Consider the following 16,063-nt stretch of genomic DNA (forward strand, 5'->3'; position numbering starts at 1 on the left):
AAATGTTAATAAAAACAGAACATTGCCGTGCGTATGCTCTTTAAGCAATGTCGTGATGGTTTATAATAGTCACCACCACTAGTGCAACTTTACTGCAATCTTGTCAAACATGCCGTCATCAATGATGGCGCAACTTTATTATTTATCTTTTCATTTAGAGTCAGTTTATTTCATTTATACTAAAATAGGAGTTTAAAAGGGACTTGTAATACCGCAGTTTTAAAATGTTTTGTATTTATTTTATAAAACATTAAAAATATTATTATTAATTTGTGCCATTTAGAAATTAGGGAAGATTTCTTCACATTCGTAGTATTAACATAAAACATTTATATGTGCAAAGTTATTGTTTGGTTGTGCAACTAATAATGGGTTTTATATACAACACGTTCATACATAGGGATGAAAAGCTGACCACACCTATACTTGAACTTATTTATTCTCTAAAATTAATATAAAAAGAAGAAGGAGAATTAATTTTAATTTAGTAACTCCCTAAGATACAACAACTAAAGTTAAAGAAATAAATATTATCAAATAAAATTGATTAATTTATTCATTAATTTAAAAAATATTATGTATTTTTAATTTTTACTGTTTGATTCAGAAATGTACATTAATGTCTAATTTTTACCACCGACGTATAATTATTATGCTTATTGCTATATTCAAATGATCTTCAATCGTAAAATGTGATATAAGGAAGTCGGCTAAAAATTAATGTCAGGCTTATCATATATACTTTTATTGACTAAAGTAGTCCGATATCAGTCCACACAATTAAATAATATTTTTTTATATCGTACCTGAAATATATTCTGCAATATATTAAATAAATGTTTTTATAAATAGTCTAGTAAGAGTCATGAATATTATACATATTATAGTGTTGGAAGTACTCTAATTTTGAGAAAACCAATATCGTATTCTAGAGAGTCATATGCTTATTTTATTTTACCTTTAAATGAACTTATTATTATTAAGTATAACTATTCAACTATTGTATTAATAATTATTTTTTCTATCAATCATTTTTTGTATGAAATATTTATGTATATAATAAAAAGTCGTTATTATGCTTTTTTACACATGACGAGTTAAATAATTTTTTATCATAAAACACATAGTTTGTAATTTAGTTAAAAAATTTAAGAATCTTAGGTGAAGTAAGCATACACTACTGGTTTTACCTTGGGTGCCAGATTTGTTTGCGCATTTGAAATTAATATTTGATTAATATACTTTGGCTAAAGTATGTGCATTCATTATGACTTCAACATTCAACCAACCCCGACAGTGAATTTTAATAAGTATTGCTAAGAACTACTCATCTAAGAACTACATTATGTAAAAGCGTCTAATCCACCTCAATCATAAAAGAGATCGATACCCTTATGAGGATCGATCGATATCTCCATGGTGATACCCTACATTCATCGGTCAACACGTTTTTACAACTGCAGTAATAAAAATTGCAAGGACTTCAACAGCAATTAATAGGAGTAATCAAGACATTTTCTAAAAGTTGGAACGAAAGCAATTGTATTGTATTGTAAGTTATTAAAAAATCCGGTTTTGTCTCACTGGTTTAAATCCTTCCATTGTTTGTTTCGTTCGATTAGTTTATTTCTGTGTCATAAATAAATAAACAGTTTGCTCATGTGTTATCGTTTTCCAGCTCGAGACGTTCTCCCTGGCTCTACTGCACCGCAAGGGAAACTTCTCGGCCGCAGGCTTCTTCGACATGAACCTAAAGCTTATCTCAAGGGTGAATTTAAAATATGCTCTTTTTATGCTTTATTTAGTTGTAACTCATAAATAATTTGTTATTGACAAAAATGGTGGAACTTAATACGGTTAATTATATTTGAAGACGATTTTATCTGCAATTTAATATCTCATGTAATTAAATAAAACACATAAATTAACTTATGTGGTTTAATGTAACAGCAAAATTACTATTCATGAACATTTAAAAAATCAGATTTTGATAATAATTCAATTAAAACTAGCTAGGAGGGTGGATTAAAACGCTTTGCAACTAGGTGTAAAGAAACCTTAGAGTCCTTTATCTGCAGATTTTTAATAATGAGGGTTTCAGCACGAGCAACATGAACTGGATAAGTTGAGGTGGAAGATCTCCCTGACTGTGGGACGTCTTTTGTGTCCACGTTTAAACTCATTAAACTACCGAGTTATTGTAGAAATAGAAGAAGAATTATTATCGTACACTGTTACCATTCTTGCGTAAATGTCTTTCGTTGAACTCTCCCCTTTACATAAAAACTAATTTCACTGCGGTATTCAGATTTAAACTTACTGGAATCTGCCATGATTGTTGAGCAGATGGAGATTACAGACTGAACTAAATAAATTTATATTAGGAGTGCATTCTCTTAGAGAGATAAGATAAGGAATAAGATTATTACGGTTTTATTTTAAAAAGTTAATAGTTTATATTATTTTATGTTTGTTTGTAAAAGATTAATAAATAAATAAAGGAGTTTATAACACACACACACACACACACACACACACACACACACACACACACACACACACACACACACACACACACACACACACACACACACACACACACACACACACACACACACACACACACACACACACACACACACACACACACACACACACACACACCACACACACACACACACACACACACACACACACACACACACACACAGGAATTCATACAAGAAGAAGAATATACATCCATAAAATTTTTATAACTTACAATAAACATATATAAGTCAATAGATTTTAAAATTAAGATAACTAGCAACCTATTTTAGATTTAATATCAACATAAAATAAATTATCATACATTTAAGATAGAAATACATAAAATATTGTAAAATTGAATCATCAGGCAAAATGAAGTTATTTATTTATTTAGACCAAATACCACAGAATACATTAAATCTTAATATCGAAAACAAGGAGATTGTTATGGAAAGTAAAGTAAGTTTACAACCCTTGAGTTATAAAGTGAATTTAGATCAGATGGTGACTTTACAATAATGGAATTTATTCTTTCGAATCGTGACTTAATATGAGAACGAGAAGAACCTTTTTTCGTAAGAAATGTATTAAAAAAACACACAAAGTTAATCAACTTTGGAGTTATTAAATACAGTCATACCTTTTATTGTTTGTGTTAAATTGGTGAATCTCTATTTTAGTAAAAGAACAGAATAGACATTTACTAGATGATGACCACTCGAATATTGGATGGCAACCAGAACTCTCAGATCTTCAAAGATTACTTGCCAGTATTAAATCCACGCTAAACCGGCAAGGATAATTGGAAGATGAATAAGTGTCAGTGGATCACCCAAAGTAAAACTGGACTTGAACTCAAGTAAGATCTACCTAATTTATGATTCAAAATCTTTCAAAATTCAAACCTAACATGCACCAAAACCTTTTCTATGTTGGATATAATTTTAATTTTTTTATGTGCCCATAATTTACGAAACCCTGTAACATACATGTGACAATTAAACTCAATAATAATTGTAAATCAAACTGTTATTTATCACTAGTATAAAGGAATACAACATTTTCCAATATAATTTTTTATTTTGTGCAAGGCCTTTCTGAATCAAAGATTCCATCATCAGGTACGTCACTGATGATAAAATGCCTGATGGTGGAATCTTTGATTCAGAAAGGCATTTTATCATCAGTGACGTGCCTGATAATGGAATCTTTGATTCAGAAAGGCCTTACGCAAAATAAAAAATTATATTGGAAAATTTTGTATTCCTTTATACTAGTGATAACCCGTTTTTCCAATGCTCCAAGATTCTACAAACCGTTATTTATTTATATCAGTGGCTAGTTAAGCAAGAGCAAAGAGCGAGGTAATAAATAAATGATTTAAAACAATTAATAAGATTAATAAATAAGTCAGCGATGCTTTCTTTATTCCTTAATTGCAACACTTTTTATCCGCCCTCGTACATATCCGTTTATTATTCATTGTTCTATTTGTCCGTCTATGCTATAACTCTTAATAGAAACGTACTAGAGACTTTAAACATAGTACATGTGTTATACTTGATTCTAGGTAGATCGCCTTTGATTTTTGGATCGAAAGACCAAAGGGTAGTCTGTCTGACTGGCAGCCCTTCCGTTTGTCCGTCTCTGAAATAACTCTTGATATATCGTATAAGATATTAGTCTTTCTAAGGGTGCTAGAGAGTTGAAACTTGGTACATATGTTCCTATTGGAAGCTAGGAAGAGCTCTTTAGATTTTACGGTATAAGTGTAAAAAAGCAGTTTGTTACTCTCTCTTTCCGTATGTGCTCTGCATCTTTCGTTCGGTCTGTTGATGCTTTGATACTCCGTTATATCGCTTTATTTATATGAAGAAGCTTAATCAGATTTACTACCTTAGCCAATCACTCACCAATTAAAAGGGATATCTGATAATATCCCACCAGTGATATCTGTGAAATTTATTTTTAATAATTTTGATTTGTGACTGTTGTAACGATTATAGGTTATAAGGGGTAATGGTCTTGAATTATTCATAAATACATTTAACCTTTTAAAAAGCATATATCCGTACATATCCTGTAACTATTCTCAAAAGTGTGTCACACTCACTATGTATACTGCCAAGTAAAAGGTTAAAAAGATGAGAAGAGTACAATTCAAATTCATGTTTGTTGATCAAACTCGTTATCGTATTCTATGATTAATTTAAAATTGAGCTCAGTTGTGATATTTTGTGCTGTGCAGATGGCGAGCGTGATGGCGCCGGTGATCCTGTTTCTTATACAGAATGACAACAGACCCAGAGCTGGAAGGCGGCCACGTCCGGCCTGATGGCGATCGTACATATTGTTGGACGACAGTCAAAAACGGCTCTAAAGAAACACTGCTTAGTACCCTCAAAGTAGAAGTTATAGTAAATATGTTTTAAAAATTTAATTGAAATAGCTTCACTGAAGCAAAATGTAATAAAATATTAAAACAGTTCAAATATAAAAAAAATACCCATCATTACCTCTTATCTGTAACAAAAGCCTTTGATAATGCGTATTTAAATAAACATCATAATGGAAATATTCAATTTATTATTTGAAAATTTCCTAAAGTGTTACTATAGAATAGTTTCTGATAATTATTAATTTACTGATTGATAATTAACATACAACCAGTTAAATAATAAGCAATATTGTATCTATGAACATTACCGATCGATTAAATGTAATCAATTTTAAAAGAAGTATTGAATTCTGTTAAGAAAACAGAGTATGATATGATAAATGAAAAGTAATCTACCTTCCTTTGAATTTGTTATTTGAAGTGTTGAAATTGATTTCCAAAATTTTTCTGAGGAACAGGGGTTTTGTTCACAAAATCAATATTATGCTTTCAGCAGCAATGTTATAGGTTTCAAGAAAATATATTTCATTATTCGTATAAAACATAGATTACAAATTTATTTTTACATTTAGTCTGATAAGCTGTCATGTTAAACGAACTATTGGAGTAATTTTTAAACATTTAAACCTCTTATAAATAATAGCTGAACTCTAACACAAAATCTCCAATAAATGAGAAATACATTTTATTTTAAATTTCCTTGTAAAGTGCCTGAAAATGTAACGTTACAAACTATAATAACAATAAGAAGTATCGTTGATTTGTTAAATATTTTATCCTTTGCATAAAAAAGTGCTTAATGGAAGCAAACCACCAAAACCAGTTAAGAATAATATTTTGGTATGTATAAAGAACCAAATGTTACAACCTGAATAATGTTTTAAAGTGTCTTTAATGACAGCAAGTAAACTGGTATCTTCACTAATAGTACGTAGTTTTGGTGGAACACAAAATCTCCAATATATAATTTGTAATCAAGAGTCTGTGTCCAGTTCCAAAATTATAAATACATTTTATTTTAAACTTCCTTGTGAAGTGCCAAAAGTTTAACGTTACAAACCATAATAAAAATAACATTACCGTTGTTTTGTTAAATATTTTATACTTTGCATACTCGTCGCACAAAAGTGCTTTATAGAAAGAAATCACTAAAGTTAGTTGAGGATAATATTTTGGTATATATTAAGAACCCAATTTTAAACAACCTGAATACAAGTTGACTAATAACAGCAAATAAACTGGTACCTTCACTAATAGAACGTAGTTTTGGTACTAGTCGGGTGTTGCACGTTTTGACAAAACTCCGCAGTTCTCCTATCTCAGAAGTGACAGGTTTCCAGCAGATGAGCAAGAAAAATTGATAACGAAAGGTGGCTGCAGCTGAGGGCAGGGTGAATAATGATGTGGGCGTTATCTCTCCCCTTACTTGACGTCGCATCGTTTTTGTCTTGTATCTACTCGGTGATACAGTCTAACAGTCAGTAGTGTATACACCTCTCAGGATAATGGAAAATGGACAGCCATATCTTATTTTCACCACTCTTCAAGTTTTCTTATGCTATTCAAAATGAAACGAAACTTAAGAGAGAGGGATATAAGTTTGAGAGTTTTTTGTTGCCTCCAAAATCTGCATTTGTCTCTTGCATTTTTGGAGGATACAAACAATTATCAAATTACATAAAATGAAACTTGCTTTTCTTATTGCACCACTACTCAAAGGATATCTCCTTATATATAAACTTTAGCAAAATAAGTGGGGAGTCCTGACTTTTTATGTAGATGTTACTAACGCTAATCGTTGCACTTAAAAAGAGTAAAATTATAATAATGACCATTAGTTTACCTCTTCTATTTCTTTTGAAACAAATGAATTAAAAGTATATTTGTTAGTGAACAAAAATGTGGATAGTTGTATATTAAAAAGCTACTGTTTGTTTTTCGAGCTTCCACAAAATACTTTTAATTTCTCTACAGCATGTTCTATTCTATTACAGGCATGTTCAGTTTTATGGGAGATACAAATTATTTATTTATGATATGCAGTCTTCAAAATACTGACAATGTATTTTATATAATAAAAATCCTTCGAAATGCCCAATTACATCATATTGACTCGATAAAAGGTAGGAAATCAAAATAATTTTAAAATGGTAATTCACCGGTCTACCTAAATGAATTAATGTAAAAAGTATTTTAAATAGTATAACACATTTTATTTAGGATATTGTTAGGTAAGGCATTATGAATATTATTGAGGTGTTAATGTTCAAGCTAAGAAATAGTCCTTAGGTATTTTATTATTATGAAATGTTCGTAGTTACACATAGTTAAAGAAAAAGAATTATTGTAAAATCGATGGCTCCTGCCCTTATTACCTAACAAATGACGAAAATGTGTGTTGGTGGACAAAGATGAAACATGTTTTGGTGCCGTGTTAGTAAATTAGATTTATATAAAAAGTGTAAGCGATTGAAAAATGTTCTTCAGACCTCCAACTTTCATTTCTGGCAAAATTACCAAAACAAACCTGCGTCAATGTGTTTGTATGTATTTATATAAGTGTTTCTTATTATTTATTTATTAGAATAAATTTATCTAAATGATATTATAAAACTCGTAATTTGTTTCAAATCTACTGAAATAGTCTCATATCAAAAGGCTATACACTGAAAGTTAGAAGAAATAAAGGAGTGGTGTTGAGTGTACAATATAAAGTTGTGGAAAGCTCTGGTCCCGACAATCTAAAAGTTTGCCTAACGTTGACACTTTAACGGGAGACGATTTTTGTTCACAGTTGTACCTTAACTTCACAACTTTACCCTGTTGACAAAATGTTGAAATTTGAACATTTTTATTTTGTAAGATAAGTGTTTCTTACGTGGAGATTTTAAATAAATGTCGATTGTACTCAACGTTCAATTTCAACAAACATACATATTATATGTACGAAATCTTTTAAATAAAATATATTTATATTATAATATTCTAAATATTATTACATGCTCTTCGTTTTTGTACGACACTCACGTAAAGCTGTCAAGATATAAAGTGTGCAATACACGAACTACCTTTGATAGTATTAAGCAAGTATATAAGTTTGCACTGATTACTTGATTAGTATAAGAAATAACTCATATAGAACTGTATTAGGGATATTAATTGTTAATTGTCTCAGATTTTACGAGACATTTGTTGTATGGATTTGATCTTTAAATTTTACTATCGTTATTTCTTCCCGATTAAATGATATCTGTAAGAAAATAAAAATGTAAGTCCACACCAGTAAATCCAACAGGCCAAAAACATAGAGCAAGCCTTAGTAGCATTTGAAATCGAAGCAAATGATTTTTTAAACAACAGATTCCACGGATTGCCATTTCTAAAGCATTTTAAACAGTAGAAAACAGTAACATTTTAACTTGCTTGGAACATAAAGTGTCAAATGATATTGCCTGCGATAGATTGAGTTGAATCTACACAGAAACTTTAAAGTTAAAGCAGCAAATATTCCTAATATATAACAGAACCTAGAGTACGATGTCCCGCAAGATAATATGCTAGCACAAAACCTGTTGTAATACATATTATTGAATTTATTTAAGAAATGTAATATATTTACATTTACTGTTGATATCATTGTTCTATTGGGACATACAATTTTGGCAGAAAGAAGGTTGCAAGGAAATAAGATACTGAAGGTTTACTGAATTTTAAACAAAATTTTTGATTGAAACACATGAAGGGAAGGAAGAAAATTATTATTCAATACCATTTATTTGAACTTCTACACCGGCCTACACCTAATGGACATAAAAAATTATGTTATTCTGTACGATTGTTAATTTGGAGAAAAAAGCTTTTCGGATTTACTGAAGATAATAATTTTACATGTGAATATCGTGCTCTAGACTTGAAAAAAGAATAAACACAGACAGCGGCCTGTTTATATAAACTAGGCTCAATACAATCTAAATTAAATTAATAATTTATAGGGCTCTAATTCCCTCAGGGCTAATCTCCACTGGTTTTAAAAGTACCGAATAATTTCATGTAGGTCTTTAAAGTTGTGAAATATTAATTGAAAGGGCCTGTCAAACGTAATCAACTGTTCTGTGTAAACATTGTTTTATGACGCACAACCACATGTCCACATGTTTAATTAATTTAACCACAATGTTCAATTTGTATACATTTATAGTATGTATATTTTATAAGAATTTATCATTAGATTTCATGCTGTTTTTTTTAATTCATGTGATTATGTAAATACTAATCCATCTTATAAAATGTGCTAAAACATAAGATAATCAGAATTTGCTTCCGAAGACTCCCTCTGAAGAAGTTGGAAAGAACTATGCCAGATTAAAATTCGCTGGATTGTGTTTCTAAATCAATGTACCAATTCCTATTTTAAAGGTTTTAAAATATTATTACCATTACCACACAGGACACAATACCAAAGAAGGAAATTTCAACGTTTGCGTCGGAAATATAATTCACTCGAACCAGAATTACTCAGACAGGTGTAAAATCTACGAAATTGAGTGCAAAGCCGCGAGTAACTGCCAGTTAGTTGGTTTTGCTTTCATGCGTAAGCTATTCAAGCCATTTTAGTGCAAATTACTAGTGTCCCTGATATGAATATAGGCGTATTCCTATTACAAAATCCACGGGCTACACCCCACTGGTCTGTAAGGTAGAAAACATTACATCTTGGTCTCTGAAGTTACATTAGAGTAAAGCAATTTAATTGATTGAAAGAGCCTCTTAAATTTAATCAACTGTTATATGACACCACAACAATATTTTTGATTAATTTAACACTATATTTCATTGGTTAGTCTTGAAAGATTAGATTAAACTTTATATTAACAATACTTCTTATTCCAACCTTTTATGCAACCGCTATTTATCAGAGAGTAAGACAATGTCCAGAGAAGAAAATGAAAAGTGTTTGCTAAAATATAAATTTGACTATGCTTGGCCAGTACTGTAATGCAGATATTCAGTCCATCGTGTTACTATCTAACTTTGACTATAAAGTTAAGTTAATGTTATAAAACCAGTGTGTGTGTGTGTGTGTGTGTGTGTGTGTGTGTGTGTGTGTGTGTGTGTGTGTGTGTGTGTGTGTGTGTGCGTGTCTTTAAGGAAAGCAATATAAATTATTGCTTTTGTATATTTTGTACTAACAGAGTGAAAACTGTCAGTAATTGTTCATTGAGAATATTGTTATATTGTAAATTTCTTTCTTAAAGTATAACATTCGTCTCCTTTCTTCCAGATCAAAGCACATTCTTATACATTTTGTATACACTCTTACTATTACTTTACATCTTTTTATACCTCGGTGTTAACATAAAAAAGTTATGGACTATCATGTCATACAGTGAATAATTACTGTCATGTTCATTTACTCATCATAATTCTTGTATATTCATCTTATATGAAATGTTTTGTATGTTGTCATGCATGGTGCTACAACGGACTATGTAAAGATATATATCGATATTATATAATTCGTTCTGCTGTCAGTGATTAACATTCTCTTTGGAGTGATGATTAAGATCCTCAGGATGCGACCGTTGATTGGAAATTTTGGCGGAAGTGATTAAAACACTGGTTGAAGGCTGAGAGTTAATGACGACCTGCGCACTTCCACACGAGACCATATGGTAAATATAAAACATTCAGCATATATAAAAATGTATAACTATACACAGACATATATTCTGTCAGTAATAGGGTTTCACCTAACTGCAGAAAACATGTCCACCTATTTCTATAATTGATAACAGTAAATATGAGTATTTACTAATATAGTTTGATGATATATTTTGACCACTTTTTTCTGGCCACTGCGGACCATAAATCGTGCTTCACTTCATCAACACTATTTGTTTTTATGTTTTTATAAAAATAAATAAATATGTCCACAAAAAGAAACCATTCATTAGAGTTTCAAATATAAACTGATATAATTATTGTTGAATTTACAGAGTAAAGATTTAAAGAGCCGGGAAAAATAATGGAAATAAGTGAGATATTGGGCGGAAGTGAAACGGCGCAGTAATGAGGCACTTCCGGTACTGGCGGAATCAGGTGACGAGGCGGACAATTACCGGTCAAGTCATTGAATGTCAGAACTGTTTATTTTGTAATGTCGAAGTGCGAAAATTATATTATCCGCTTTAAAATCATACTCACCTTAAAGTTGGTACATGATTGTAACGTCTTTAATAAGATATCAATAATTTGATGTCATATCGCACATCTACGTACTATACTACTGAATAATCATCTTGCGTTGTCTAGTTTCATTAACTTTAGAAAATGTCCAACATCCAGAAAATGTCATAAGCTTTTACTCATTCTTCAAAACCTCTTCGACGTTGTTACATGACACTAGGATATGAATGTTTGAAACTTAGGTTCTAGCAATGTTATGTTACACACTTTAATTTACTTTATCAGAAACGTTTTGTTCTGAATCTATACTCGTATTTACACAATGTATGAATTTTTATCGTTAGAAATTAAAATACTATAATGGTTTAATAAATAACATCACTGATATTTCATCATCCAAGTAATCGGTTACTTTATATGGTAAAATTGAATGTAAATAAATAAATATATATATATATATATATATATATATATATATATATATATATATTTAATGAAACTAACAAACATTATAGTTTCAAATGAAAGCTGACGCTAAGGTGGCACCTTTACCAGCAAACCAAGCTGTGGGCTGAAGGAGCTTTTATCGGTGAAGGAGGTTTTCAATTCCTTGCCATTAGAGTCTTGTGTGCAAATTCGAACATCACGACATAATTGATCATATTTTCTAGATGATCAATAGAAATTGTAAATATTAACAATGATATGTTTTGATTTATTAAAATAATAACAAATAAGCGTTTAATTTTAGTAAAAATACACATTTAAAGAATAATTCCACTGCAAGCTCAATTTTTGTTTCTCGTAAAATATTGAATTTGTCGAAAGATCAAATCACTATGTAAATATGTGACAATAAAGCGATCTTACTTGTTCAACATTTACTATTAGGTGGATTTTCTACCCATTCCTCGTGTTTAGCCGTTCTAACACATCAATGAAATAATAATTTTCAAAATAAATTTCTTGAGTATTTATAACTATAAAATAACTTCTTCAACTGAGGCATCATTAAAAAATAATTTTAAGCAGTACTTGGAAAAACATGCTTTTTCCTCTGTGAACGAGCTGTTAGACGGAGCTCCTTAGCCCAGGCCATTAACGGATGCGTGATTGTTTATCTCTTTTAGTTTTAATAAAACTGTTTGTATACTAGATTAATATTTTAGGTTATAGTATTTATAACATATACTACTACTATATAATACATAGTTCTAATATTCTATATTAAATCTATTTAATCACTTTGTTCTATGCATGTACATATATGCCTTTGAACAATAAATATTTTGATTTGATTTGAAAAAGAAAGGAAAACAAAGAAATTAAAATGTTAATGTAGTTATTTATGTAATAATTGTGGTCTTAATATTGGTTTTGATCTTATTGAGTGATGAATATTGTTGAAGAAGAAGCTTTAAGAAAACAGAGCCTTTTTTGTGTGAGATCCATTCGTCATAAATAACTTAAACGTGCTTAAATTTAACAAATGCCGTTACAATGGGCAAGTAAACTTAGAGAGGTAATAAAAATTAATGAGTTTTTATATGTTTAACCACTAATTTCACAACATGTGAATAAATATCACACTATACACTTGTGAAACCGGAGTCAAACTCCATAATATAGCAGGTCAACCTCACATCACGGCTAATTCGGTTTATATGAGTCAAGAAAATAAAGTAAACTTATTTAATATTATTAACACAACTGAGTATATAAGTTAACAATATTAAACTCAACATATCTTATTTATTTTCTCTCTAATTCATTCCCAATGGTTTTGTTCATAACCTATTAATTAATATTCTAAGCAACGAATAGAGTATTAATAAATTTGTTGTCTTCCTTTTATAAATATTAAATACTGAAACGTAGGTCAAATATATGTTTTAATGCAACGCAAGACACGTGCCTACTAATTCTCAAGACCAATACAATAATATAATATATGTAGCTATATAGAAATACTTAGTAATACATATATATATATATATATATATATATATATATATATATATCCAGAATATATCCTTTATACTATATTAATTAATGAAAGCCTTACTCTAAAACATATAAAGGATACTTTCACATTTTTTCAAATGCAATGCATAGCGTTGTGCAATAGTAATTATAAATGTAATATAGCATAATTAAATAATAGTAAAAATAGATGTAAATTCAAATAACTAAAGCATTTATAATTTGAAATCTTTTCATATACATAAACATTCAAATATAATATAGAAAGTTCCTAGAAAGTTGGGTTTGAAATGTAAAGTTTTGGAATGCTTTGGTTCCCAGCAATCCAGAATATATATATATATATATATATATATATATATATATATATATATATATGAAAAGATTTCAAATTATAAATGCTTTAGTTATTTGAATTTACATCTATTTTTACTATTATTTAATTATGCTATATTACATTTATAATTACTATTGTACAACGCTATGCATTGCATTTGTAAAAATGTGAAAGTATCCTTTATATGTTTTAGAGTAAGGCTTTCATTCATTAATATAGTATAAAGTATATAATATAATATAATATAGAGTAAGTAATAACATAATAGTATAAAGGATATATTCTGATAGCTTGAGTCTGTATAGTCTTTATGGATATCATTTGTATTCAAACCATTTGTATCAATAAGTTATTCTTATTTAACGAGTTAATCGCCAAACACTGAAAAAGATAGTTAAACAGAGGAAAAATTGTCTTTCATGAGTTCGAAATGTGGAATTGTTATTCCTAGACAGTTGTGTTTGAAACGTAAAGTTTTGGAATGCTTTGGTTCCCAGCAATCCAAAAGTTTGCCCATTGTTCTTGGCTTTGCACGAGACGACTCCAATTTTCAGTTACAAATATATTTCGCAACTTGTCACCGTTAACATATCTTTTTAATTTTATAAATGGAGGGAAAAGGTATATTTCACCAAGACTGGTCACTGTTATGAATGTATACAGCAGGTTAAGATGATCAGTATGTAACAGTGCCTGAACTGATTGGAGATCAATCGTAATTGTAACGTTATAAAGTTTATTCAGAATTAATTGTATATATCAATATTAATAAAACATCTAAATATGTATGTTTCAAATTATACAGCCATGCTATTTTAAAATATTTTGATTTCATGAATTACTTATTCCCTTTATTTTGGAATTTGTTTATTAAAAAATAATTTAAATGATTAATTTTACTCTAGGGAAAAAATATCAGTAAATTTGAGTGTAAATAATTTTTTATAAAAATTCACCAATTTAGTTAAAATTAATTATTTGTATGTGTTTCATCATGCATGGAAATAAATGAATTAATTTCAGGTAGAGTTAAAATTATCACAATAACAGATTTTCTATTGAAAGCTACCTGGCGAATCAGTGGGAAAAGTATAAATCTAGTTTCAACTTTATCTATCTGTTGTCAGGTATAGCATATTGTTTATTTGGTTGACTATTGTTATTGTTAGAGCACTCTTTTAGCAGTGCTCTATGAACACTGTAAAAGTATTGTTTCTTTGATCTCACAGAAAAGTTCTTAGTCATTTTTTGAGAATTTCAATACTTTATTAAGTTGAAGATAACTAAAAGAGAATTTAAGATGAGATATCTAAATTCTTTGCAGAAGCGGAGGTGAAACTTTAAGTAAAAATATTTTCAATAATAATGCTTTAATGGTTTTTCATATTACTGATGTTGTTATATAAAACTACCATAGAAGCGTTATATAAAACTCAAATCTTTTACAATGGAATTGTTTGGTGCCATGTATATTAGATATAAGGGAAAATAGGACACCGCTTTCTATGTTTTACATATCCCGATACTTCGAGCATTGTATTCGTGGCCAAGGAAGAAATTCATCTTCTATGAAGTTTATTCCAAGTAACATAAATCATACTTGTTGGGTGTTTTAATACTACACTTAATGTAGAGTGACTGGCTATACGTAGAAAATATTTGGGGTGGTTTCTATTTATAGAATCAGGACATTTCATGCAATGGATGTACCCAAATGCGTGCGTGTAGCGTAATGTATTAAAGCGCGTATCTCTAACACGATTAATACAAAAATATAAATACGTATAAATGTGTTTTATGTTGAACACCACATTGAAAGATAAACTGCCATTATATGGTAGTATTTAGGTTTGTATTACTGTAGTATCACTATGGTGAGAAAATTACAGAAATCAGGCCATTTGCATGCATCATAGTCCTCCACCGTCTCCAATAATAGATTAAAGGGAATATTTGATTGCATCCCAAATTACAATCCAAGAGTGACAAAAATTGCTCTGTAACTTCTTAAAGCCAAAGAAATTCTTCCGTCAAAGTTCTCAGTCAACTGAACAACAAATAGGGTTAATAAAACGTCATAAAGTGTGCTAAACATAATGCTAATTAATCTCATAATAATCTGAGAGTTAACGAAGGCTATCATTCAGGGGACTGATATGATATTTATCTGCTGTATATCTGTCTGTGTCCGCATGATATCTCCAGAACTAACCGATCTATACACTTGAAAGTTTGCTTGAAGCTTCTATATACTCAACATTGAGTTCGATGATGGTGCACGCCACTCCATAGTGGTAATTAGTTTCATAATAAGCTGAGAGTTAGCGAAGGCTATCATTCAGGGGACTGATATGATATTTATCTGCTGTCTATCTGTCTGTGTCCGCATGATATCTCGAGAACTAACCGATCTATACACTTGAAAGTTTGCTTGAAGCTTCTATATACTCAACATTGAGTTCGATGATGGTGCATGCCACTCCATAGTGGCAATTAGTTTCATAATAAGCTGAGAGTTAGCGAAGGCTATCATTCAGGGGACTGATATGATATTTATCTGCTGTCTATCTGTCTGTGTCCGCATGATATCTCGAGAACTAACCGATCTATACACTTGAAAGTTTGCTTGA

This window comes from Homalodisca vitripennis, chromosome 2 (genome assembly GCF_021130785.1).
Source record: "Homalodisca vitripennis isolate AUS2020 chromosome 2, UT_GWSS_2.1, whole genome shotgun sequence".
Lineage (NCBI taxonomy): Eukaryota > Metazoa > Arthropoda > Insecta > Hemiptera > Cicadellidae > Homalodisca > Homalodisca vitripennis.